Source organism: Sebastes umbrosus, chromosome 8 (assembly GCF_015220745.1).
Source record: "Sebastes umbrosus isolate fSebUmb1 chromosome 8, fSebUmb1.pri, whole genome shotgun sequence".
NCBI classification, from domain to species: Eukaryota; Metazoa; Chordata; class Actinopteri; order Perciformes; family Sebastidae; genus Sebastes; species Sebastes umbrosus.
Genome location: NC_051276.1, coordinates 8,829,974 through 8,856,055, shown reverse-complemented (window position 1 = coordinate 8,856,055; position 26,082 = coordinate 8,829,974). Strand labels below are relative to the sequence as shown.

General features: G+C 39.7%; 1 protein-coding gene and 1 long non-coding RNA gene across 4 annotated transcripts in view; one reads left to right on the top strand and one right to left on the bottom strand.

The window, feature by feature from the left end:
- The window catches only part of arid3c (AT rich interactive domain 3C (BRIGHT-like)), an 87,499-nt gene that overhangs the window by 25,043 nt on the left and 36,374 nt on the right, over positions 1-26,082 (top strand). The gene's annotated exons all lie outside the window — the stretch shown is intronic.
- Positions 15,888-26,082, bottom strand: part of LOC119493059 — a 20,640-nt gene continuing 10,445 nt past the window's right edge. Inside the window, exon 2 of the long non-coding RNA XR_005207901.1 lies at positions 15,888-16,663. This is a non-coding gene — a long non-coding RNA (uncharacterized LOC119493059). The remainder of the gene's footprint in view (positions 16,664-26,082) is intronic.

Sequence of the window (26,082 nt, the reverse complement as noted above, 5' to 3'; positions counted from 1 at the left end):
CTAATATGTGCTAATTTGTATACATTTCTGGGACAAAAAAATCTGAACATTGGGTAAATCCAGGTTCAACATTCTTGTTTAATTTTGTTGACATGTTAGAGTCAAATGTTTTACAGAGGGAATTTTGGATATCTCTTTGTATCACTCCATAAAACAGAAAATACTTTAGACTGCCAAAAAAAAACTGGAAACTGGAAAGTTTGGTGTATGGAAGTGCCTCTGAAGTGGCGATTTCTGACTCAGAGTCTGAGAAAAAACTTGAGAAAAGACATAATCTCCAAATTGACTGGTATTTTTGCCTGTAGTGTCTTGCCTTCAGTATGGGAAGTTGGTCACATAATAACAAATTAAACAGTTAACCAACAAAATAATTGATATAAATTGATAATGAAAAAAATGATTGAGATTATTTTCCCTTTATTTTGTTATTTATTATTATTATTATTATTATTATTATTAGTAGTAGCAGTAGTAATAGTATATTATTGATACTAGTGCAAAGATCTGCCTCATGGTGTCTTCTAACAAGAAACTCATTTAGAGACTTCTTTAACCAAAAGAAGCTGCACTGGAATCATCCCAGCCCATGATGCAGATTCCTTTTCGTTTAAAGTGAAATAAGTCCAATTGACTTTGTGAGATGGGCATTTTGACAGTTTGAGTTTGTTTGGTGAAGGAAGATATGACCTTTATTTGAGAGTGATAATAACAGAAGGGATCAAGTGTCAGTGTGAGCACAGTAGGTGTGTGCAGTGAGTCATACAAACTCTCTGTAACTTTAAGAATGTGGCCCTGTCATGTAATGTGAGCCTGTTTAATCGGCATGTACTCCTGTGAAATCTAGCATAAGCTTGCTGACACTTTGTTTCTATTTGGCATAAGCTCTATTTGACGGCCTCTGACCTACTTGTGAGCCGTTGGCCATCAGAATGCTGCTTAGCGCTCCTACATACCTAAGTTGGTCAGAGATCACTGAGGGGATCAACATCAGATTAAAACAACAGATTAGCGATTGAGCACATAAGGCTGCAGCCATTTATGTAAAGGGTGTGGTTGGACATGGACCGCTTGCTTCTCGACATTTCTAAATTAAACAAAAACATCTTCTCCGAAGCTGCAGAAGGGTATATCTCCAGTCTTAATCATGAAAACGTATAGTTTAGTTGAAGTAGTATGTATGATGCTTAGACCTTGTTGTTCATATGGTTATTATCACCTCATGGCAGTTTATCAGCTTACCACAGCCCCACAAGGAACAACGAACAGTTTGACAGTCGATAAAGGATTTATCAGAATTGCTGTTGATTATTTCTCTTTTGATCAACTAATCGATTAACTGATGAAATCATTAAATGCTAATCGTTTGAGCACTAATTTTTATTGTGTCCCTTACTATATTAATTGTACAAAATATACTCTACACGTAATTTTGACAGTGCACTAGTGCAGCATATCCTCATACAACTGTTCGTGTGATATTTTCCGAAAAGTAAAACAACAGGAAACAACTTGGTTAGGTTTAGGCAACCAAAACTGCTTGGTGAGGTTTAAGAAAAGGTCGTGGTTTGGGTTAAACATAACTAGTTTGAAATACTTGGTTAAGTTTAGGCAACAAAAGTACTTGGTTAGGTTTAGGAAAAGACCATAGTTTGGGTTAAAATAACTACGTAAGTGCTGTTACTTAATTACAAAAGTTACGTAACAAATAAGTCAATGTTTGGGTGAAAATAACTACGGAAGTGGCGTTACTTAAATACAGAAGTTACGTGACAAATTAATCAATACTGACTTCTGGTTTCACACAGGACACGAACAGGGGTCTCCTGGTTGAATGCTGAGTGTTTTTGGACCCACCCAGACCTCCTCCCTACACAGACTTTGACGCTCTTTATAGTTCCTGGTTCACAATTACATGGATTACATACAATTTGATTTTGGGGGATGTAAACGAATTACAGTGCATTACATTTCATTGGTAAAGCTACGAACAGTGTATAAGAATAGCCTGACTGGTGGATCTCTATTTGACAAATCAATGGATTTGTCCAATTTGACCAACAGGAAATGAGACATCTAACATGTTAATCAAATATTGCTTGTGCTACTGCTAATGACAGTTTCTGGAGAGGACTGTGAGCTGGTTCTCATTACATAATTCAAGCAGGAGTTGAAATCTTCGACTTTTAACTGATAAACTGAGCTGAATGTGGCAATTTATGAGAGAATACATTTTTCAATGATATATAATAATTAATAAATACTTACTTGGGTTTTGGAAATCAATGACCTCAAATAACATTGTATTTTGTATTTTAAGAATTATGAGGAAATAAGAACAAAATGATTGGGAAATGACGTACCTGTAAATTAGAATGCTAATCTCTGTCGCACCAAAGTCCACTATTATTTCAGTTTTTCTACCTTCCCTGTTTGCACTGTGGGACAGTAATTAGTCTGCATGCTGGCATTTATAAGCATACTTCATTTTATTGTATAACACACTCAAAGTATGGTTTTACAGAGCATGCAACTGGGGCACAAGATGGAAATAGTGTTTATTTCTTGTGGACTGATCCATGTTGCTGCCATGCATTATGATCACGTGACAACTCAAATCAGATTTCCATCACAACTCCTGATTCAAATCCTGTCTATTGATTGGCAGGAAGAAGAAATTTATTTCAATACATGACTGTCACGGTCTCGTCCAGAACGTCGTGTCTTCATTTCCCTTTACTGAGCCGTGCAGCAGCTCTTCTGCTGGTGAGATTTTAATTGGATTACCATAACCTAATTCATCTAATAGATGGATGCAAATCAGACCATAAATCAAGTGAGACAAAACAAGAGCTACATGGCAGGAAATCGCTGCGTGAGCCATTATTTTTGAACAACTTTCCCTGCATTACAAAAAAAAAGAAAAAAAAAAGACATTGGTACACAGCATGCTGTGGCAGGCGGGGTATTGATGAAAACAGCCTGGCTTTACATAGTTTATAGAAGACCCGAGTACAGAATTCAAGGAAGCGTGGAACACTAAGTATGAGAGGGAAGGTAAGTGGATGTGAATAAGCAGGGTGGGGGATGGGGTGAGCTGACTAGGGGAGGAAGGGGGGAGGAAGAGAGGGGAATGGTGAATTTATGGCTCAAAGTGCCACATCATCACACAGAGCTGGTATTTCCTGCCAGGACTCCAGGCAGCTCAGGCCAGCGTTGTGTAAGCAGATGTCCAAGATACTACGAATTATATCACACACACACACAAACACACACATGATTTTTAGCCCTTTTTCCAGCTGAAGTCAGACAGAACCTTGATATATGAAAATATATGTCATGTTTTTTTAATGTGGTTGAGAAACCATTTGTTTCTTCCACCCCAATACAATGGAAGCTCATGGTATTTAGCTCATGGTTTACTCTCCGAATTGAAAAATGACCTCTGTGGACATGAAGGTCTGCCCTCCTGCAGCTGGAGACACACCAGCAGCTGCTGATTTATCTCCTTTCTTCTGTTCCATTCTCACACAGTTTATCAGGACTTTTCCATGTGACATTTGTTTTTACTCTGTAAGGACTGCAACTTGAAATGTAGCTAAGTACAATACTTGAGATAAAAAAATATACTTAAATATTACAGCCGCAAGCGTCAATTCTGAGTTCAAAATAAGGAAGAAGCTCAATTTCCAAAATCAAAGCCGCCAGCGGCATTGAACAAGTTTTGGGTTACACAAAGCTGAGCGATGTCTCTTCAGCTGGTTTAATCCTGGTTAAAGGAGTCCACACTTGTTTCATCATCACAATGGATACAGCATTTCAATAATTACACACTAAAAGTCCTGCTATGTTCCCCACCTTTATCCGATTTTAACGAAACTTGGTGTGTACGTTCAGGTCTTAGTGTAGGATATTTACATCAAGTTTAATCAGGATTGCTCAAAGACAACTTGAGTTTCGTCTTATTTTCTGCTAAGCCCCGCCTGAAGTTATCTAACCAAAATGTATGATGATTGGACAAATCGTTAATGAGTTAGTTTTTGGTATTGAGGTACATGTTTTGGGTTTTTGTGGTGCCCCCTATGAGTTGACCTCAAGGTGCATTGGGAGGCCTATTCCCCAAGAAGGTACGAAGTTCCAAAAGTACCAAAATTTATGATGATTGGACACATTTTAATGAGGTATGGCCAATTTGCTGTTAAGCCCCGCACTTAACAATGTTTTTTGATTGATAGCGGCCATGATTTTTGACCGATTTTGCTCATTTATAATAAAAATGTGTATCTGAGGCCCATAAGGTTATATATCAAATCTGGTGTTGATAGAGTCAAAATGGATGAAGTTCTATTCATATTACTGTTTTCACATAAAGCAAATTAGTAAAAAATTTATCATGGCGGATTTCTATGGTCCAGGAGGTTGTAGAGCACATGGAGCTAGACTCATGGTGTGAGGGGCGTGACCTTTCCAAAATCGCATTTTCGGAAGTTAATTACAGCGCCACCATGTGACCGATTGAGGTCATATTTCTTGAGAAGCATTTGCACATCATTTCCAGTTATTGGGCCAAGTTTCATGTTTCTAGCTCATTCCAGCTCACAGCAATTTGAGCCGCGGCATAAGACGACAAATAATAATAATACATCGGTACAAACTCAATAGGTTTCTACCCCTTTGGGGTTTGAACCCTAACGAGTAAAATTACTGATTTTAAATACAAGTACACAAAAATATGAGTTTCTTACAGTAATGAGAGTAAGTGCAATTTGTTACTTCCACCCATGAACAGGAAACAATTTGTATACAATTACTGCTTTGGAATGCTACTGCAAAATTAGAGAAAGAAAAATCCCAACGGTTATACAGTATATATAATGTTTTGTGATTCTGTATAGATCTCAAGAACACTATAGATTTTTAATTAATAGTTCACATGCAAAGATTTGTGGCAGACAGTGGCTCAGATCGCCCAAAAAGTAGTGCTATGATATTGGATGTGATAAATGCAAATGCAAATCCCACTGTTTGCATAACAAAGTAAACTTTTTAAACTCAGATTTGATGCATATACTACTACTATTTATACTATGACAGTTTTCCTAAAATTAGATTTACATTTTTTTTATATATCACCTTGATTACAGTATAGCAATATATCACAGTATATTGAATCGTAACCCCTGTATCATGATACATATCGCATCGCCAGATTATTGCCAATACACAGCCCTAGAAATAAATGGAAACCATTGGCTGCCTGAAAGGAAGGAGACTACATTAAAAAACGTAGTAAACAATACGACATGCTTTGTTTAAAATAATAAAATTACTTATTAATGCCAGCTTGCAAGCTAATTGCTTGAATTCTAAGTGTGGTGTCGACATTGTTCTCCCACAATGCAACACACTACAGAAATGGAGTGGCTACTTACTGTAAAGTGGTGCGTTGGTTCAGATGACAGCTCAGTTAACATAGAAAGGAAAAAAAAAAGATCTGCTGGGCTCCTATTAACCCCTCGTTCATTCCCTTCTCTGTGCAGTGTGGACAGTTTTCATACACAGATTCATTTAGCTATATGCAACATGTAGGCAGTGAGTCATGAAGGTCTTGAAACTAGATTTCAACAGAGGCTTACAGTTGAAGGTTTACCGTGATTTAGAAAATAGTAATTCCCAGGAATATATCACTTTGATTTCAAACACAGAACTGCAGATAATTAATAATAACATTGTGTTTATTCTAACTTTCTGATGTTGTTCTTTCATATTTGTGCGAAGGTCAAAGGACACCAGTTTTCCTTAATAGATAAAAGTTTATATTCAGTATTACTCAAAGTGGATTCTTCTTAAAAGTTAGATTTTTTCTTCCATTTTTTTTCTTCTTCCTTTTCTTTGCCTTTATTGGCGTATTGCTGCATTTCTTGGAGCATTACGGCAGCAGTCTGTAGATCAGTGGAATACTGTTAAACCAAAGGCGTGCCGGATCCAGTTACATTACTGTGATAAGATCAGACTTTAGTATTTAGTTGTACAGGAGAACACACACGTATATGCTAAAAATAAAATAAAAAAAAGTTCTCGCAAGTAGTTTTCCTGGGAAAAGGGAAGAATTCCTGTGAAATTCCTGGTGTGAAACCCTAAAAGGGCCCATCTTCAAGAGAGGGCCTCATGAAGCAGGGTCAATTTCTTTATCATTTCAGTTGATATTGTACTTTAGTGATGAAGGCGACTTGTTTTGTTTCCGGTTCACAACCTCAACTATTTCTGTTCTGTTTACTGGCGGATTACAGCCATACGTAGCCTCTAGCACCAACCTCTGACTAAACTACGCTATAGCCAAGTTTATTTGCTCTAAACCAGTTGATGGAAACACACCTAATTTGCATTTCTTTTTTGAGACATTTCAAAAGATTACTTAACATTTGCTTGCCAGTTGAATGAAAACATGGCTACTGTTATTTGTAGTTATATACACATGACCTAGTACAGAGTGGCTCGGGGCTTAAAGCTGGTTTATTTTTGGTGTTATTGGACAAAAATTCCATAGTGACTTTTCAGCATATTGTAATTAGTAGGCAGTTTTCTGGAAAACTAAAAAAAAAAATTTGCAAAAAAATTTGCACTAAAATTGCAGAATTTAAGATTACACAAACTTAACAAAAAAAATCAATAATATATAGTGCAGGGAGAGGCAGAAATCCCACTGGGCTTATTTGAAGCCTCCACCTAGAGACAAGATTAATACACATAAACAATATGACTACATAATAGTGACAATTAGAACAAGATATACATATAATAACAATAAATATATCAAAAAAGACAAAAAATGTGTGTGATGTGTATAAGCAAATGCGTGTGTATGCGTGCGTGTGTGTATGTTAATGTATGTTTGTGTTTGTGAGGGGGATATTGGTTTAAACATCTACATTGACTTCTGGGCAATAGTAATCATACATATTAAATGAAAAAAAAAAAACCAGATACATGGACAACAGAAGAAGCAATTACAAAACAGCAGTTAACTGACCCTTTTAGCATCTTTTGAAACATTTCATAGATGAACAGTTTTTTGATAGATGTGAAAAGCTACTCCATAATTTGGTTCCCCTAAATCTTATCGAAAATCGACCTCTACTAGTGAGAAATTTAGGAGGATGTAGATCTAAAGATTGACAGGTTGAGTAAGGATGGACCTGAGAATTTGCTTTGAAATAGGTCTTGAATAGCAAGAAGGGACGTGCACGCGCATCTGCATTTGTAGCCAATAACGCTTTCTCTCTGAAATGAGCTGTGATTGGCCAAAGTCTCCCGTCACGGGCTAGATTTTTTAAAGCCTGAAAACAGAGCCATGAGGAGGTGCAGAAGTCTAGTTATCTCTCAGAACGCTTGAATTACAAGGTTATTATGGAGTCTTTGTCCAATGATGTCAAAAATATACTGCCTATTAAATGTTGTGACATATCCAGTGTTCTTCAAAGCAACCAGTCCTAACAATGTGTGTGTATAGGAAGATGAGTTTTAGAAAAACTTAACAACCTCAGTGCTATAAATGTTAAATGAAACGCTAGCCAGGCCTCATGAAGCCATGGTGGAATCAGCGATGGATCAGTTCGCCTGCTACTGGGCTCAGAAAAGTGCCGGGGCTCCTGTGTACTCACCGGGGGTGATGTTTGTTGACTGCCCTATAAAAACAAAGGTATCATGGGAATGGCAGCCATTTGGAGTTGGCTTGTCAGGACCTATAAAAGGCCAGCACACACACAGGGAAGAGCTGTTGATTCGGCAAAGCTCCCCTTCTCTACTGCTGAGGTTAATGAGACACACATACACACACACACACACACACACACACACAGCCTGAGTCCACATCCTCCTGCTGTAGGAAGGAGGAGGAGGAGGAGGCTTTTCACTGTTCTTTATCTGGGAGAGAGAGGGTAAGACTTTACTTTGCCCTCAGCTAGTTGTGTGTGTTTGCCTATATTGACCAGAAGCTTTTTGTCTGTGTGTTCACGGCGTTCATCTTCTACAGTTCAAATTACAGCACACACTAGTTGACGCACAGTAGGTGTGTGTACAGGTATGTACACCTACCGACTAAGTGAAAAGTCACATGTTGCTAGTTGCAGCTGCGTCTAGACAAACGCAAATAAAGCAATCGAAAAATTGCAATTCTGCTTACCATATTTTATAATCCTAATTGAGTCTATAAAGAGTTATGTGACTGTTAATTCAATTTAAGTGTTCAGTGTTGTTCACTCAGTGGTGTTCACTTTGGATAGATGCCATTTTAACTAGGATGTACAGTACTGTAGGGAACTGACAGTTCACTCTGCCACCCAGACATTAATGTCAACACTTTACACACCTGATCGGTAGGGGTGTAAGAAAATATCGATACACTTGAGTATCTGTGATACTGTATCAATTCTCAAAAACACTGTATCGATTTTTAATTAATAGTTTACATGCAAAGACTCATGGCAGACAGTGGTCCAGATAGCACTACTTCACTCAGATTTTATGCATTTGGTGGTGTGTTCTTTATACTCACAGTTTTCCTGAAATTAGATTTAAAAATTGCAATATACTGCCTTGCTTACAGTATCGCAATATATCACAATATGTTGAATAACCCCAGTATCATGATTCGTATCTTATCTACAGATTGTTGCCAATACATAGCCCTACTGATCGTGTGTTTGTCCCCCCTACTGTGTGTGAAAATGTTGTAAAACTCAAATTAATTTAGGAATATGGCATTCACATTTTGACACAGGGTTTACAATACAGGTAGAAAGGACCTGCCTTAAGTCCCCTATCAGCAGAGCTGGTATTGTGCTTTAGTGGTGCATATTTCCAAACATGAATGTACTGGTGAATTTGGCACGGAAACCAAATAAAATGTGTGGTGTGGCAATCACTGTCCAACTATCAGGGTTATTGAAAATTGGCAATTAATAACAGTACAAACCAGTTAATACACAATGAATCTGGGGCCTTGTTAGTTAGTTTCTTGTAATAATGTGTTGGGCTTTTATAAATTAAATTTCTATGTGTTATAATCTGCTTATAGCACTATAAAATTATACTTATAAGCAATCATACATATTCATAATGCTTTATAACAATGATCTATAACACATTATAAAGCATTTTATAATGTATTATAAGGTCAAGTATCATAATACTTCATAATTGCTGGTCACTCACTGACTTTTTTTCTTTTTGAAAGCATCATAATTCCCATAGTTGTAATACATTATAATCTTTTTATAATTCATTCTAATCACTGTTATAATGCATTATAAATGTGATTATAAGTTACTCCAAGTGGTCATTGTTTGCATTGGGCATCATAGAGAGCGCTACCGTGAATTGGTGCCCTGAATTTCTTTGATTTGATTGTTTTGTTGTATTACTGCAGCAGGTGGTTTAATAAAAAAAATGGCAGATAAAGAGAGTGAATGTTCGTTTTCTGGTTACCCTTTGAAGTGTGAAGCTCTGTGAAGTGTTTATGGGCAGATATCTATACTGAGCGCCTTCAGGCTCGCCTGAGGATGAACCATTTCTGAATGGCGCCACTCTGACAACAAATCTCAAAGTCCCTCCCTCACTTTTATATTGTTGTGTGTAAAGTGCATTGTTTCCATAGAAATTAATGCTTCTTTGACAACATGATTGATTTTTACACTCCTCCTTCACTCATAGGTTAAAAGTCTGTTTGCACTGTGTCTGTTGCCTGTACGGGTCGGCCTCGGGCCTCAGGTCCTCCCTACTGTACAGCAGCTTAAGCTATTTGCAGTGGCATCTGGGTTTGAAGGCGATGAAGGAGCCCGGCGATGCCTTGGGGAGGGGAAAGCAGCGTCGGTCCCCGCGGTGTGCCTTTGCATCCTCAGGCTCCTGTGTGTCTGCCAGCGTTGACGTCACAACATACTTTGTTTGACCCTTCTCACAGCACTTACACTGCTGACTTCTTTGCCAGAGCTTGCATTGGCCCGCATCCAGCTGGCTGAGTCCCACATGGATGCCTTAGATTTACACACTCCTCAACCATAGGAACATGTGTGTGTGTGTGTGTGTGTGTATGCATGTTTGCATCCACACTTGTGAGGACCATTTGGTATTTTAGACCTTCTGAGTGAGGTTAGATTTATGGCTACAATCAAATATTGGATAGGGTTAAGACCTCTTGTGTGATCCATTGAACCCCGTTTCTGATGCTTTTTTTCATTTGTTTGAATGTAGTGATTTGTAGAGGATATGACGAAAGGCTTGAGGCATCTGAATTGCTGAATTGAAATTCATTTTCTACTAGTTTACACGGATAAGAAAGCTGAGCGAACACATTTCGTTTGGTATTCAGTGAAGATCATCCAAAGGCAGAGTGCCTCGTCACTGCTTCTGTAGTTACTGCACGCTGCCTTTGTGGGGCGGTATCGATGCATGAACCCTACTTGAAATCACCTTTTCAAGTTAAAATTATATACTTGCACATTGTCAACTGCATCAAAATATAGTACAAAGGGGTTGCAGTTGTTATTTCAACCCTTTTTCAGAGTGAATATTCTTCTTATATGTATGGCCCTACCATAGACTGTAGGAGAGACAAGAGGACGTAGTCACCGTGACGTCACCCATTGGTTTGTTGACTACTACTGTGATATTAAAGGTATAATATGCAACACTCGTTATTTGGTGCTTGTAAACACATCACATTCAAAGTTGGCCCCTCCTCCTCGGCTCAATGAACAACTCGTGCGGTAAAGTTTGTCATTTTAACATGGGGGTCTATAGGGATTGACTCGCTTTTGGAGCCAGTCTCAAGTGGCCATTCGAGGAACATCAGTTTTTTGCACCTCTGCATTGGCTTCCATTTTTCAGCACCGGGGTTTGCCGCTTGGGCCCTATACAAGCTCCACCAATCAGAGGCCCTGTCCAGGCCTGGCATTAACATGCGTCTCGGATGATCCGATCACAAGCGGACAGCTCTGAGAACGTCTGTTCACACATGGCATTAGAATGCGTCTCCACATGCGTCTGGAATGACCACTTGTGATCGGATCTCACTTCCCCGCTCTATATGCAAATAAACACACATGGTTAATACAGCAGACGTTGAAACGTAATATTAGTAGTGATATCCTATATATACATGAATTTGGGTCGGGCCTATATTTTATTAACAGAAAAACATAAGGTTCTGCCGGTGGTCCCTGTGGACTGTGTACAGAGCTTCGAGAACAGGGGATGCTGGGAGATTGGGTGGGCAGGCGGCAGGCAGGTGTCATCTGTGCAGAGCACTGGTACAAAAACACTGACATATCACCGACAGCAGCCAGCAATGCACTTCCTAGTCTGATATACATAGCCTATTGGCCTAATAGATGAGATATATTTGAATATGTTACTATAGCCCATAAAGAAGACCGAAAGGGATACAGTAGTGCACAGAAGCTGTTTCCAAGGCAGACAAGCTCTCACATCTGCCCGGAGCGCAGTGAGACCCCGTCGATCCAAGCGGGACGTCGAAGTTGAGTAGGCGGTCCTTCACTGTGGCCCAGGACACATTCACGTACACACTGCTAAAAGAATGCGCCCATATGTGGCCCAGACCACCTCTGAATGTGGTCTGAGCGATCGGATCTCAGTGCGTTCTCGATGCGTCAAGAGTGCATTGACACCTGTACTTAGAGCTGTCCACTTTGTCCACACCTCAGGGAAAGTAAACCACTGATCATAAAGTTTATTGCTGTGAGTGGACGGTAATAACTGAAGGTGACCCATCATCTGGATTCTGACAGCTGGACAGTGTTATGACACTTTTTAGAGAAGAGTTTAGAGTGAAAGAGTGAATCAAATGATCAAACTGAAACTGGAAAGGTGGAGGGGAGGCAAAAAACAGGATTTTAAAAAAGTGAAAAGGAGGACAAGTTCATCCAGGATTAAGATGTCTCTAAAGTTTGAGTGTCGGGTTGAAGTGCTCCACCTCCACACCCAGAAGCACCCTTGCTAAACCTTCCCATGCATGGGTTGGGTCATTGGTGCTGAAAGAGCGAGGCCGACGTTATCTCCCCTCCATCTTATGATGACGATGTGAGGCGTCTTTTTCTCTCATCTTGAATGGCTCCTTCCCGTTCAGTTGAAGTGCCCTAATGTGCTTAAATGACACACAGTGGAAACATGCTGTGGCTTGTTACGGAGCAGAGAGGTGTTGGGAGCAGTGCGGGTTGTATTTTTAAGTAGAGCTGTGCATCAAATCCAATTCTGCTGTTTCCCAAATGTTGGAATATTTAATACTAAAACACAATATGAACTGACACATATAGGTGGTAGTGAAAACATAGAGTCATTGTCATGTAAGGAGGAGACTGCATAGGGGATACAGATTTTATATGATTAACTGGGCAGCCAATAGTCCATGCAATAGTTAAATGACCCTATAAATCATGTCTGAATGGAACTAGAGATATAAACCCATACACATAAACTGGACATTTTTGAGTTGATAGCTGAGAGGCACAAACTGAGTAGCAGCAGCAGCGACCCTTCATTTGTAGCCATTGCTGGTTTTGACAGCTCTCTTAGTTTTCTATTACGTATTGACTGGGATGAAAGCCACATTAGACGGGAGTGGCGGAGGCAATATAACATGCTTATCTGATGGGAAAGAGCGTTGACTAGACAGTTGGTTATTATCCTCCTGTGAGCACTGTGAGACGTCAGTGAGGGGTAACCAGGCATGCGAGGCAGGTTTGTGCCGCCGATTGAAGCAGCATTGGGTGTTGGCCTTCCGTCTGGCTGTCTAGGTGTGGTTTTTGAGGGTGGGGGTTGATGTCGTATAGACTAGTCCACATTAGTGGCAGACTCGAGATTAGCACCGACGGTTTATGGCCACACAATTACCCGTCCTCTCATTCCGATGGCCTCTGTTTGAGGCAGTCATTTGGCTGATGAAGGCAATAATACACAGAGAAACTCTTCCCATAAATCTTCAGACCATTTTATTAGCTTTCCATGTCTATTCTTTTAAAATGGCTCTCCGCTGAAATATTTTCCAAAGTCAAAGGAGATATTTTAAGTGCTCTATTTGAGACTTGACTGACGTGACTTAAAGCTAAGGATAGAATGAGGTTGGAGCTGACTTGTCTAGATTCTCGAAGGGTAGCCTCATCGATGGATAATTACCCCCTCCCCATACATGCCTCTGCTTGTCACATGACCAGGAGGCATGCTCAAATCTGAACAAAAGCACAAGATGAGATTCACAGTGTGCATCCACATTTGTAGTATTGTGAGAAACTAAACACACCTAGCATTCTTCAAGATCAGATCTTTTTGTTGCCTCCGGTCCATCAAATCTCAGCAATCTTTATGAACATAACATTTTATCACCATAGTAGATCATTAAAACTACAGAATCTCTCAATTCTGTTGAGCCAAACTCAAGAAACATTAGTGAAAGTAAACTAAAGAACTAAAACAGTTCAAAGAAATGATGTGCACACTGAACATGGCCTTGTTCCTTGTCCATTACTGGGACACACATTCCAGTGTTGACAGGGTCATATCAACTGGTTTCAATCTCCTACACAACAGCAGAAGTATTATCTGCTGCCAGGACAGTTACAGTATGTTCTGGGTATTCTTCAGCAGAATGGTACACAGTTGAAGAACGATTCAATGAATGACTCTCGTAGCCTATTGTAGCAGCATGTTTAACTTTCATTTGATTAGCTGAATGAATAAATGCCCACTGGGTGCATTCATGTGCACAAGATTTTGGTTTTGGAATCATTCAGTTTGTTTGTAGTGCAAATAGTATTGATCACATTTTAGCAGGCTTTGGTTACATGCAGGTAAACAGTCCGTGTGGAGAGCAAAAGAGGCAAAACGCATCGGCCGAAATGCAATCTGGGAACCCATCGGCTATCGTGTGATGATGATTTAGCTTTTAATTAGCTCGTAAACTGGCTATTTGTGAAACAATCCAGTCGTAGACATCGTCTCTCAACTACAAGAAATCTTGGCCTGTATATCCGCTGGCTACACCTGAACCCCAAAAATATTGTCCATTGCCCCCAGAGACTAAATCGTCATCAGACAGATAGCCGATGGGTTCCGAGATAGGGCTGTACATAAATGCTTTGTAGAAATAGACATGACGTGGCCAGGATTATGATATCATGGAGGCCTTCCTGATCTCTGACTAGGACTGACTTTTTTGTTTTTCTTGTTTACAATATGCAGTATGTCTTTAAAGGGTAATATATATATACATATATATATAAAAAAAACAATACTTCACAGTAACAAAAAAAAAGAACTGGTGAGCCATGGTGACTTCATGGATGTGGGTCTCCATTCCCACCTCCAGTTACTGTGGGGAAGTAAGAGAAGCTGTGGCGGGGTACAATAAATCCAGAGGACCATATCCTGAAAAACATATTCGCAATTCTTGATTTGCATTATAAAAGAGATTTTGGTGCATTTTTGCTTTCAAGGAAGAATATACCCCCACTATCCAAACACACACACACACACACACACACACACACATTCCCTACCCCTACCAGTGGACACCTGGTTGGTTTCCTCCGATCTGTCATTAGGCTGAAAGATGTCCAGTCCATTAGATTACAGGGCAGTGTGGAGTGCAGAGGGTCTGTCAGATGTCCCTCCTGGGAACAAAGTAGTATATCAGTGGTAAAAAATATGCACAACATATATTAACTAATATATTAGCTCATATCATTACTTAAAATGTCAGTAAACTATTGTTGTGTGTCAAAGCTTGATATATCTTCTTCCTCCGTGCCATAGAGCTCCATTGGTGTCCGAAAACGATTAAAACCACACCAATGAGCCTCGAGCTGCTCCCTCTTACTCAATTACTCGACTAATCGGTCGTTTTGGTCTTAGTCGACAAGACTTGTTTTGTAGATTAACAATTTTTTAATGTTTTTTTTTCATGCTGAATGACTTATTTCCAAGAAACTTATGAGCACATCTCTGAAGATTTAAGGTGGTGCTTTTGCGTGAGCAGTCTGACTTGACTACGACTTGCCCCAAACTGCATGTGATTATCATAAAGTGGGCATGTCTGTAAAGGGGAGACTCATGGGTACCCGTAGAACCCATTTTCATTCACATATCTTGAGGTCAGAGGTCTGTCATTGCAACTGTTTACCACACAATGACAGTGTGACTACACTTGACAGTGTAGACTGAGAACGTACGGTATACAAAGCACAGTGGAAACAACGTTAGCTGGTAAGATTAAACCACCACAAATCAGAGCCAGTTTACACAGTGTTTCGCTCGTAACTGTTTTAACTAACTTGATGTTCATTTGTTCCTGTGGGGCAGCAGCTGATTTAATTCAGCCTCCACTTATGCTGAGCTCTGCTCCAGATGGCTACCTTGGTGACCCATCCAGGCCCTGAGGCCTGCTGCTGCTGCTCCACTAAACCAATCCAAAGCACCTGCAGGCAAAGCACCTGCAGGCTTTTAATCACACCTGCGTCTGTGTCATTAAAACTGGAGTTAATGTTTAAATGGATGTATGTGTTGATCACAGAGGTCAACGTGGCAGGTCAGGCAGGAGAGAGAGTACAGAGTGTATCCACAGGATGTGTTAATTAAAAGTAGAGGAAGTAATGTTTTATCACTGTACATTAAGCCAAGCCTTTCACAACAGTTAAACATTACACAATTAATGGCTCCATGAAGACTTTCCCCTCTTTCACTGATTTCTAATTTAGAAAGCACACACACACACGCGCACGCACGCACGCACGCACGCACGCACGCACGCACGTACACGCACACGCACACACACACACACACACACACACACACACACACACACACACACACACACAGCAGTAGTTGAGGTAGTGTCTTTATTAGAGAGGGGAGAAGTTGTTCCTTATGATGCGTTTATGATTTCTGAGCACTTTAAGTCTGTGTCTATGTGATTACATGGTCAGCCTAAAACTCCAAGACCACCAGGATGCCAGAAGTTTTTTATTTATTTATTATTAGTATTTTTTTTCACATTATTTAATCATGAAGTCACATTCAGATCGAGATATCATATACAAGAGAGACCTGAGCAAACATAAAAAAAAAATTCAAAAAAATAATAATGATTGTAATGACATAAAAATATAGTAATGCAATATCAAGATTTAAATATACAAACATATCGACAACAGCGTGACAAATTATTAATAAATGGTTTCTGAAATATCCTTGGCGTAGGTATTAAAAGGAGATGAATGTCATACCTAAAATCAATAAACTCTCTAACCAATTTTTTGGAATTGCCATATCAATATCAGTTTCAGTCTTCTCTGTAAATTATTCTAAACAAATGTGACAACATATCTAAAATCTGTCTTTCCAAAATTAGTATTTACTGTAAACCAGACTTGAGAACGGGTGTTATAAATATAATACCTTAGGCACAGGAGTGACAAGAAATAAGGTGGTCATTTTTGAAGTATAGTCCTTTATGGATGAATAGATAAAAGTGCTGTCTCGAAATTGTTGCGGCGAGCCAGACGTGATCACCCAACATCAGTGTTGGACCTCACTGATGCTCTTTTTGTCTGAATGGGAGTGAATCCCTGCAGCCAGGATCCAACATCTGCTGGAAAGCCTGAAACCAGGAGAGTGGAAGCTGTTATAGCTGCACATTAATGCCCATTAATCACTCGTTCAACTACCACGCATGATGTCCACATACATTGTGTTGGTGTCCACATACTTTTGGCTATTAAGTTTATAGAATACATATAAAAAGCTTTGTTTTGTGCTCCCTAACAACAATGAAATGATTCTATTCTTTTCTCAGCACTAGTGAACACTGACATTATTTCAGAACTATTTTGGGGGTATAGCTGCACTTATAGGGGGGACTGAAATTGTTGTTCTCTAAATGTCCTGTCACTGTTCCAGCAACACTTCCTCTGATAGTTACACAACCATCTTGCAATCATTGCGGAATTCATTTAAAGGTTAAGCCTGGGTTTATAAAGATGTTGTTAAAGGTGACTCAGCATGATGGATCTGTCTCTGTATCCACAAGCTATAGAGCGAACAGCAGACGCCTTAGGTAGACATTTGTGACCCATTACAAAACTATTGTGTTGAGCAACATGTCACGGACGCTTTGTGACTTTCGGGTGGTGCAACAGCAATGATAGTGACTCATTATCAAACTATAAGAGGGCAAATGGTAAAGATTAGCTCAGTCAGGTATGTGCTGCATTTCCAGGACACATATTAATAATTCTACATCTGGTTCGTCTCACGCTCTTTGTTATTTATAGCAAACCTGTCGGTATGATTGGAGCATGTAGCATACATTCATGTGAACAACTGGTTCCTTCAAATGTGGTTTGACACTCGGCTTTGTGCAGTTCCAGCTTGTCAGCAGTATACCCACGTTTGCTCTTCATCCAACTTATCAATTCTAGTGTAACGTGGCATTAAGAGGCGATCAGTGCAGGACTTCTTCATTTTTATCTTGTTTCTGAGTAATGTGAAGTGTTACAATGCAAAAACCAACTTGACAGTTGTGGATGTTCTCATATTAAATGGGCCACAGTAATGACATGTACAAAGTCAGACGTCAAGTGTTGACATACAACTAAGCTAGCAAAACTAAACTATCTCTGAAATGCTTCGCCAGTATTGTAGCTCGCTAGAGCCTCAAATCACAGTTTGTCATCTCAAAAGTATGTGATATTGATTCTGGCAACAACACAGCAAGATGACATTTTGGATGTGTAACTTTAGCTCTGAGGTGATTCGTGTTTGCCTCCAGTCTGTCCTATGTTTTGCCTCCAGCTAACACTGTGATGTAATCATGACGTCGGTGCTAAAAGGTTCTAAAGATTCCCAGAGCAACATAGTTTGAAGCTTAGTAGGGCCACTGACCAAGCTGCCGTATTTGACGAGTTGGGAGTGAGAATCTGTTGCTGTGTTCATATTCAGTGACGATTTTTTTTTTTTACTGTGCATGATTAAACTGCCCATAATACTGTAATAAAACTATTAAAGCATTTTTTTCTTTTCCATAATTCATGTCTGCAACACAGTCTAAATCCGTCCCTTTTCTCTCTTTTTCATGCTGCGTCGTTTGTGGTGTCTGTTGGACTTTGTTCAACCTGTCAGGTGAGCAAATAACTTTCAACTTCATGTTTTCCCACATGTTTTTGCTTTGACTCTTTACTCAAACTTAAACAACAATCCTCTCTGTGTCTTCAGTACACATTCATTAAAATGCATTCATCCATTATATCAGATTAGATTGTATATTAGGAATGCATCGATTGCAAAATTCTGGGCCGATACCGATGTTTAAAATAATAATTTGGCCGATAGCAAAGAAAAAATAAAAAAAAATAACTGAGCTGTTTTAAAGTCATTCAGCATTTCATTATACTATCTTTGAATGAGCAAAATTCAATCATATACATTTATGAAACAACCTTTAATATAACCTTTTTCATATGAAAAATATTCTTTTTTTTAAATAACTGCTTTAAAAAAAGCCTTTTTAGCTGCCACTACCTACTCAATGAGAAAAATGTTTGAATATTTACATAGCCCAACAAAAATATTTGTTATGTGAAACATAAATTAAGTATAATTAAATGTGTATGTAAAAGCGATTAGAAACATGCAGCGTTTCCACACATAGACATAACCTGGGCAGGCCGCCCAGGTATATTAACGACCGCCCAATTGTATTTGGCGACCCATTTTAGCATTTTTCATTTTCATTTTTTAATCTGTCCGAGAGAACGATGCCATCTGTGATCGCAGACTAGCAGATTTGTAGTGGCAGAACGTCACCTCTGCTGGTGCAGCCTCGGACCTGTTGCAGCTGGTTACTGGTACTGTTGTTGATTCCGACCGCAATTAACCAACACAACCTTTAGCCGGCGCTAAACTGATGCAACACAACAGATAAACATCGGCTACTGCCATCGGCCGATACAGATGTTTGTCCGATAAATCGGTGCATCCCTAATAACCATCAATTCCAACATTCAGAGTTATGTTTTTTTGAATTAGTGGTAAATGGTACATGCTGCATTCAGTGGTTGGAGATAAGATATAGCCTGAGGCAGACAGAGTGTGGGTGACTACGTTTGGTATTTTGTAGCTAGCTGGTATAAGAGAAATATATTATCAGTATCTATAGTACAATCTGACATCAACGACAGCCCATAAAAATCAGCTCCTGTCATTGCTTCAAAAGCAGTGCACTTCTTCTTACCGCCGCACACTGGATACTTACTGACAAGAATACAGAAAAGCTGGCGTTCATGTACAGGAGGTGCACAGTAACGCAACACAAATAGGCCTACATGGCATCCCAAACATGGCAGCAGCCAGATTATGTTCCTCTTATCTGTCCTATAAGATGGCCAGCTCTCGGTTTCTCTTTTTACAAGTGTAATGCTGTAATGATTTGATGCACCGGCCATATGTTCAGTAACAACAACCTATTCTAAATAATATTACTTGTGTGTGAAATGTAAGGCATCATATGTGAAAACATCAATAATGTCACGTAATATTTCACACTTGAGTGTATTAGTTTCATTTTTTTAAACATTTTTTTAATATTGCACAAACCCCTTTATAATCTTGTTTACATGACTGTCTTAATATTTACTTAGTTTTCTATACAGACATATATCAAATAATTAGTCATGATTCCACTCTAGTGCTTTTTGCAATAACTTTGGGAAAAGTGTTGCAAAAAGATGATATACACAGAAGTACTGGTTGAAGATACGGAGAGAGGACTATTGTGGACAGGCTGTCCTCAGCTTCATTAGCTCTGCATAACACAGAGTCTTAAGAGAGTATTAAAATGAACACATGCATTTGTCACATTTAAATCTTTAGTATACAGAAGTGACTGACGTCTAGAACTCTGCACCTTCCCGAGATTCGTTTCACCACACCTGGAGATAACAGATCTGCAGATGGAGGGAGATTAATTCAGACATTTTTCACAACTGACCAGTCTGTAGATAACATGTTCAGGACATAAAAGATTGATATGTCTAGCTAATCAGAGGATAATTACTTGTGCAACAGTAATATAGTCATTATAAACTATTGTCTGACCTTTAGCACTTCTTGGTCTGACTTCAAATGAGAAACAAATTGTATTTGTTCTGGTTTATTTGGCTTATAAAAAGGCTTTAAATGACGGCTCTTTTGTTACCTGAGATATATCAGATATCATCTCAGTAGTGTTTTGTCTGCTGGACTTTGTGACTGGTGCTGCTCTTTGAATCCTAATAAGTTAGAATTAACATCAGCTAAGGTTTTAATGACCTACAGTATCACATGCTTCTTGTTTAGCTTTAACTTTTTTAAGAGCCCTAACCTCTGGCAAAGAATAAATTAATGGAGCTTGAAAAAAAAAAAAAAAAGGGTCTATAAACAGAGCATTAAGCAGCTGCCTGACATAGCGCGAAGCAGCATTTTAATATCAGATGTCTGACAGCTGCTTGTCTGACATTGATAAACACCTCTGCTCTTGGGTAGCATTCTGACTTCCTCAACGGGGTCTATTTCGGAGCGCTGGGAGGAGGATGGGCTCTGTTGTAACTCTGGGAATAGTTTCAGACATGAGACCAGTGCCTGTGTACGTCTACGGTGGCAGCAGTGACGTGAGATGGCTCACAGGAGACAGACAGGTGTTCTAGTGAGCATCGAGGAGTAAATGATTTATTCTAGTAAATTATGTAACCTTGGCCTTGTCATGTCATGCCAGTGCAGTATAGTTCAGTTTGAGGACAGTGTGACATTTTGGAAGATGAGCTTTGTCCCTCAAAACCAGAGATGATGATGACAATATCTGATATCAAGTAATCAATCCCAAGAAGTGTCCAATCATTTTATGGACGGTAACATGAGGTCAGGGATCGCTGTGCCAATAAAAACTGAGTTGAATGAAAGTAACTGACATTACAAAGAACCTGTATTTAATGTGGATCAGTCACATCTGGCAGATTGGATCTGTGCAACCCTAATTGTCATTGTGAGCATGTTAGCATCCTGAAGTTAGGGCTGCAGCTAACAACTATTTTGATAACCGATCAATCTGTTGATTATTACTTGGATTAATCGATTAATAATTGAATAAAAAGTAATAATAAAAAATATATATATACAGTATACTGTACATATGCACTTTGAGCTACATCTCTTGGATGAAAAGCGCTCTATTAATAAACTTTATTGATATTATTATTCTATCTGATCAGATATTACTGAAGCTCCAGTTGTGAAGAAATAAAGGGTTCACTTCAGACCGTCTCTGACTGATGCATTGCTAGGCAACAGCTTGGGTCCATGTTTACTTCCTGTCAGCTGATGTCATACACATACGCTGCAACTGAGACACATTTGGAATGTCTACGTTTACAACTGTGTGACATGGTACTCCTGTGTCTCCCTGACCTTATTTCAGCTAATTAGCGTCTCCAGCAGAGTTGTGTTTGTTCCGACGGACAAACACACGATTACAGGTTCATTTAAAAAAACAAACGTAATGGACAGAAATAACATCCCGTCTGTTTTCTCTCTGTTTTGTAACAGATCAATGCAGCTTTATCAAGATTTAAAATAGCTTTATCAGGGGCCCGACATTAAAATAAAATTGGGTGTTCTTGATAGACAGTTCACAGCACGGAGAAGTGGCAGAGCTGAGGGCTGGGTGGAGCGGTGATGGAGAGGGATGAGCCACTGATTAGCCGTTGGGAGATTCAGTGAATTGAGCATGACCTCAGTGTGTCAGCAGATCGTGTAACATGGAGCAGCTTCCAGCCGGCCTGTGTTGTATTGTGTTGGACACACTGCCTGCTGCTCATTGACTGTTCATGCTGAGCCTGCAGTTACACTCTGTCTCTCAGCACCGCCTGTTTGTGGAGGGGGGGGGGGACGTTTCTTTGACATTTCTGGCTTTCATTGTGATCTTCTTTATCCCCACCACCTCAATCATTGTACTTTTTGGTGATGGTTACCAGTGTTTGTTTCCATCTAAATGCTGTACGAATTTTAAATGAATTTATAAAAAGTCAAACAATAGACAGTATGAATAAGCATGTTTCCTTCAGGTATGCTAGTTGCAGGGCCATTATTTACCTCCATTCTAGGCTCATATCAGAGATGGGACTTTATTTCACTTTATGTCCATTATTTTACAAGTAATATTTTAGTAAGAAGCTCCCATTTTAATTATCTATTGATGCTGTTTATACTTCCTCCATGTTTACCTGTTGTCCTTATAAATTCGGTATAATGTACATTTCCACAGCACTAATTACATCAGTACAACAACAGAGTCATGTCATACTCACCATTCTGCTCTCACTGTTTTTCACTAATTATTAGCCACAATCGTTTTCACCTTGTGAGTCTGTGTGTGTGTGTGTGTCATCGTGGCAAGATGTGGTCCTGTAGCCACTTACTGTAGCAGGAACTACCACAAAATCTGTTTTCAGTACTTTGCCAGGTGTTTAAATTTCTGTTGACAGAATTCGTCACCGTGATAGCGCCACACCGTGCAAGATGCAGTCAGGAAACCTTACAGGTGTGTAGTTGAGATTGAAATGAAGGCGTAGTTCGAAGATGGGTGAGAGTGAAAGAGAGAGAGGGATCGTGTGTGTATTCGTGATACACACACGATTGTGTTTTTGGGGTGACGAGACAAGACGGGTTTCCACCAGCCAGTGTATTGCAAGCCGTTTGGCCGGTAATGTTATCAAATGTGCGGTTGAGAGACAGAGAGAGAGAGGGAGCAAGCGTGTGTGTCACAGACCGATGGTATGTATGAAGTTATCAGTAACGTTATAGACGTGAACGTGACAGTTTGTGTACAGTTTAGGCTTTCGTTGAATAAATGCTACAACTCCTCAAGACCCAAGCCAAGTTCCCGTGTCTTGCTTGTCACCTGCTGATTAAAGTGAAGGGGGTAAGCTCCGAAGTTAGCAACACCAACGGCTCAGACTCACTTAAGGTGGGCTGTTAAGGTGGACCAGCTATTCTGCAACGTGGGTTGACTCCTATCAAATATCCTCTGTATTTATGTCAACTGTTGGGCTCAATGCAGTTACTCATATGCAACACAGAAGATAGACTGTATGTGTCTCTGAGTGAGAGAATATAAAATAATGATGTAACTATGTAAATCAGCACTTTTTGAACATTTTCAGCACAGTGATAAAACTGGTAACCATGATAATTTTGGTCACTTTAATCGTGATATGAAATGTTCATACCGTTTCATCTCTAGAAGTGGGGAAGAGGCCATTGCCCCCCCAACTTTACGCCCCTGGCCCTGCACAGATGTTTCACATTTTAAAGTCTGCCAGTAGTTTCCTTTCCTGGTAGGCTTTAAATGTGAAACATCGGCAGGAAGTGTTGCATTTTATTGACAGTAGCTTAACACTGATAACAAAAAAAAACCCCTGCAAAGTAGTGGCGATTACCAGCTGTGACAGCGGCGCTGGTGTTGTTTTCATCTTGTGAGTCAGTGTGTGAGTCAGTGTGTGAGTCAGTGTGTGTGTCATCATGGCAAAATGTGATCCTGGAGACACCTGGTAGTGTCTAGAAGGGAACCAGCAAGCTGGGGAAACTCTCACAAGATTGTTAAGGTTAGGCATTGACCTCGAATAGTTAAGGTTAAGATAGTTCGGGCCGCGTATCTCGTGAGAGTTTTTGCAAGTTTTTGCAGATCCCAGATCAGATTTCGCAATTTGCGGGTTCCCTTCTAGACACGTCGAGACACCTACTGTAGCGGGAACTACCACAGAAGAGGGTTGGAATGCTTTGCCAGGTGTTTATATGTCTGTCTGTGGACCGATTTTGTCACCGAGATAGTGTCAAAACCGTACAGTCACAAAACTTTACAGATGTGATATTCTCATCTCCTGCTGTTACTTGTGTGTTGTATTTCTTTTCCAGTAAATTGAATCCATCAGCCTTTTGACATTTTCTCCATCAATTCAAAAATGTCTCCACCACCTCGGCCAAGAGTAGAAACTTCTTTGCAATATTTAGGTGTTTTTGGAAGTTGTGGCATTTTCATTCAGGATTTACACAGATTGTACAATAAAGCGTGCACATATGTTGTCGTTCCACTCAAACACTACACAGCAATGGACGTCATTGTCCTGTCTCTATGGTTGAAGCATTTAGTCAGTGGCCCTGAGCTGCACAGGACTGACCCATTGACCCATCAGGCGTTACGATGGGAATCTTAATGGAGCTGTGAATGAACAGGAAGGGGCTGAGGTGATGGTGGTGAGGGATTTGTTAACGAATGTCGCACACCTGTTTTGGGGCTTTGGCTATTAAATCTAATTTTGATGACAATGCAGGACAGGTGTTTTTCATGCGTGGATAATTAGAGCAGCAGCCTTGAGAGCTCAAGTACAAACACACAATTAGTGTGGGACAGGGTCCAGGCAGGCACAGACGAGAGGAAAGGGCTGCTGATGTATTAGAACAGGGAAACGGGCCTGTAGTGGGACTTGTCCCAGTCTATATTGGAGCAGATTTGTAACGTCAACTAATTACCAGCCGCAACCGCGATAAGTTGAGCGTCAGTGTGTATGTTAGTGGGCTGGAGGTTGGTCGGTGTTTCTGCACAGCTGCTTTTCTCATCTGATAATCTCATGGACCAATAGTATATACTGTTTACTGTCTGTCTGCTTTACTGTTAAAGCTCATGGGATGATCTCCAAAAGGTCAGTTAGGTGACTCACAGTGCACTCTGAACAGTAATCAGTGCATAGAAGTGCAGTACTTGGAATCACCTCACATATTATATTATAATATAAAAGTTCCTAATACTGCAAAAGTGTTTTATGAATCCCTGTTATGGTATACATTTAACAAAATAAATTTAATTTGACTTAAATCACGAATTCTTTAAAAATGCTCAAAAAGTATGGAGCACATTCATGCACAGAGGATAAACCCTTTTTTATTTTAATGAGCACATGAACTTTACTCTGGCGCCACACTCAGGACACAGTTTACATTTGTTGTCGTGCTGTGAGGCTTTACAAATAGGAAAAATTATAGATATGTTGATTATTCTATCCAACACAACAACAACATGTTAATCATGAAGCAATGCAGACTTCAACAGCGCTGCTTTAAAACAGAATATACAAATAATAGTAAAGTGCACTTCCTTCACTGAAAAAAAAAGGGCTTAAAGAGACAGGCGCTAAAACAGAGTGTTTCTGACAGAGGGTGAATACAGGTAAATCCAGACAGATAGTATGAGAAAAATAATGTGTTTTTTGAACATTAAAGCATGTAAACGTGTTATAGTAGAAGCCCAGAATACAAATATGACCCTAGAAATGAGCATAATATGTCTCCTTTAAACTATATTTAAACTCAAGGGCCCCTCCACAACAAGGGGCCACAAGATTATGTACCACAAAACCCTGATAATGCAAGTGTCCCCTCAATGCCCCTATTGTATCAGTTCATATTGTGATAGTTTAGCATTCCGTACTACTAAACAAATTTTAAGGTGGAATAACACACCATTATTGTGGCCAACGTTAGTTATTGTTACATTTGAAGGATTTATTTTTTCCCAGAAACCAGATGCACTGTTGCATATTAATATTACAGCAGCAGAATAGAGCTTCTGAGGATAAAAGGATGGGAGGGACAGCGCGGTGATTTGGTGTCTGCAGTGATTTACTGTGCCTTGTATCTGTCTTTTTGGCTGGAGGCCATGTTGGCCTTTGAAGTGGCCCAGATGAAGGAGAGCAGTGTGCTCGGAGACATGTGAAAGCTGCTTATAATAGCGGTGGTCATTGGGTTACAGCACAGAAGCAGAAGTGGACATGTTGGCTCTTTTACCTCCACCTCTGCAACTGCAGGTGTTCCTCACACACACACACACACATTTTGGACTTTTTTCTAAGCATTTTGGGGATACAGCTGTCGCCATCTTTAATGTGTACAGTTACCACAGTTACCAACACATTCTCACTCCCAACTCATCAAATA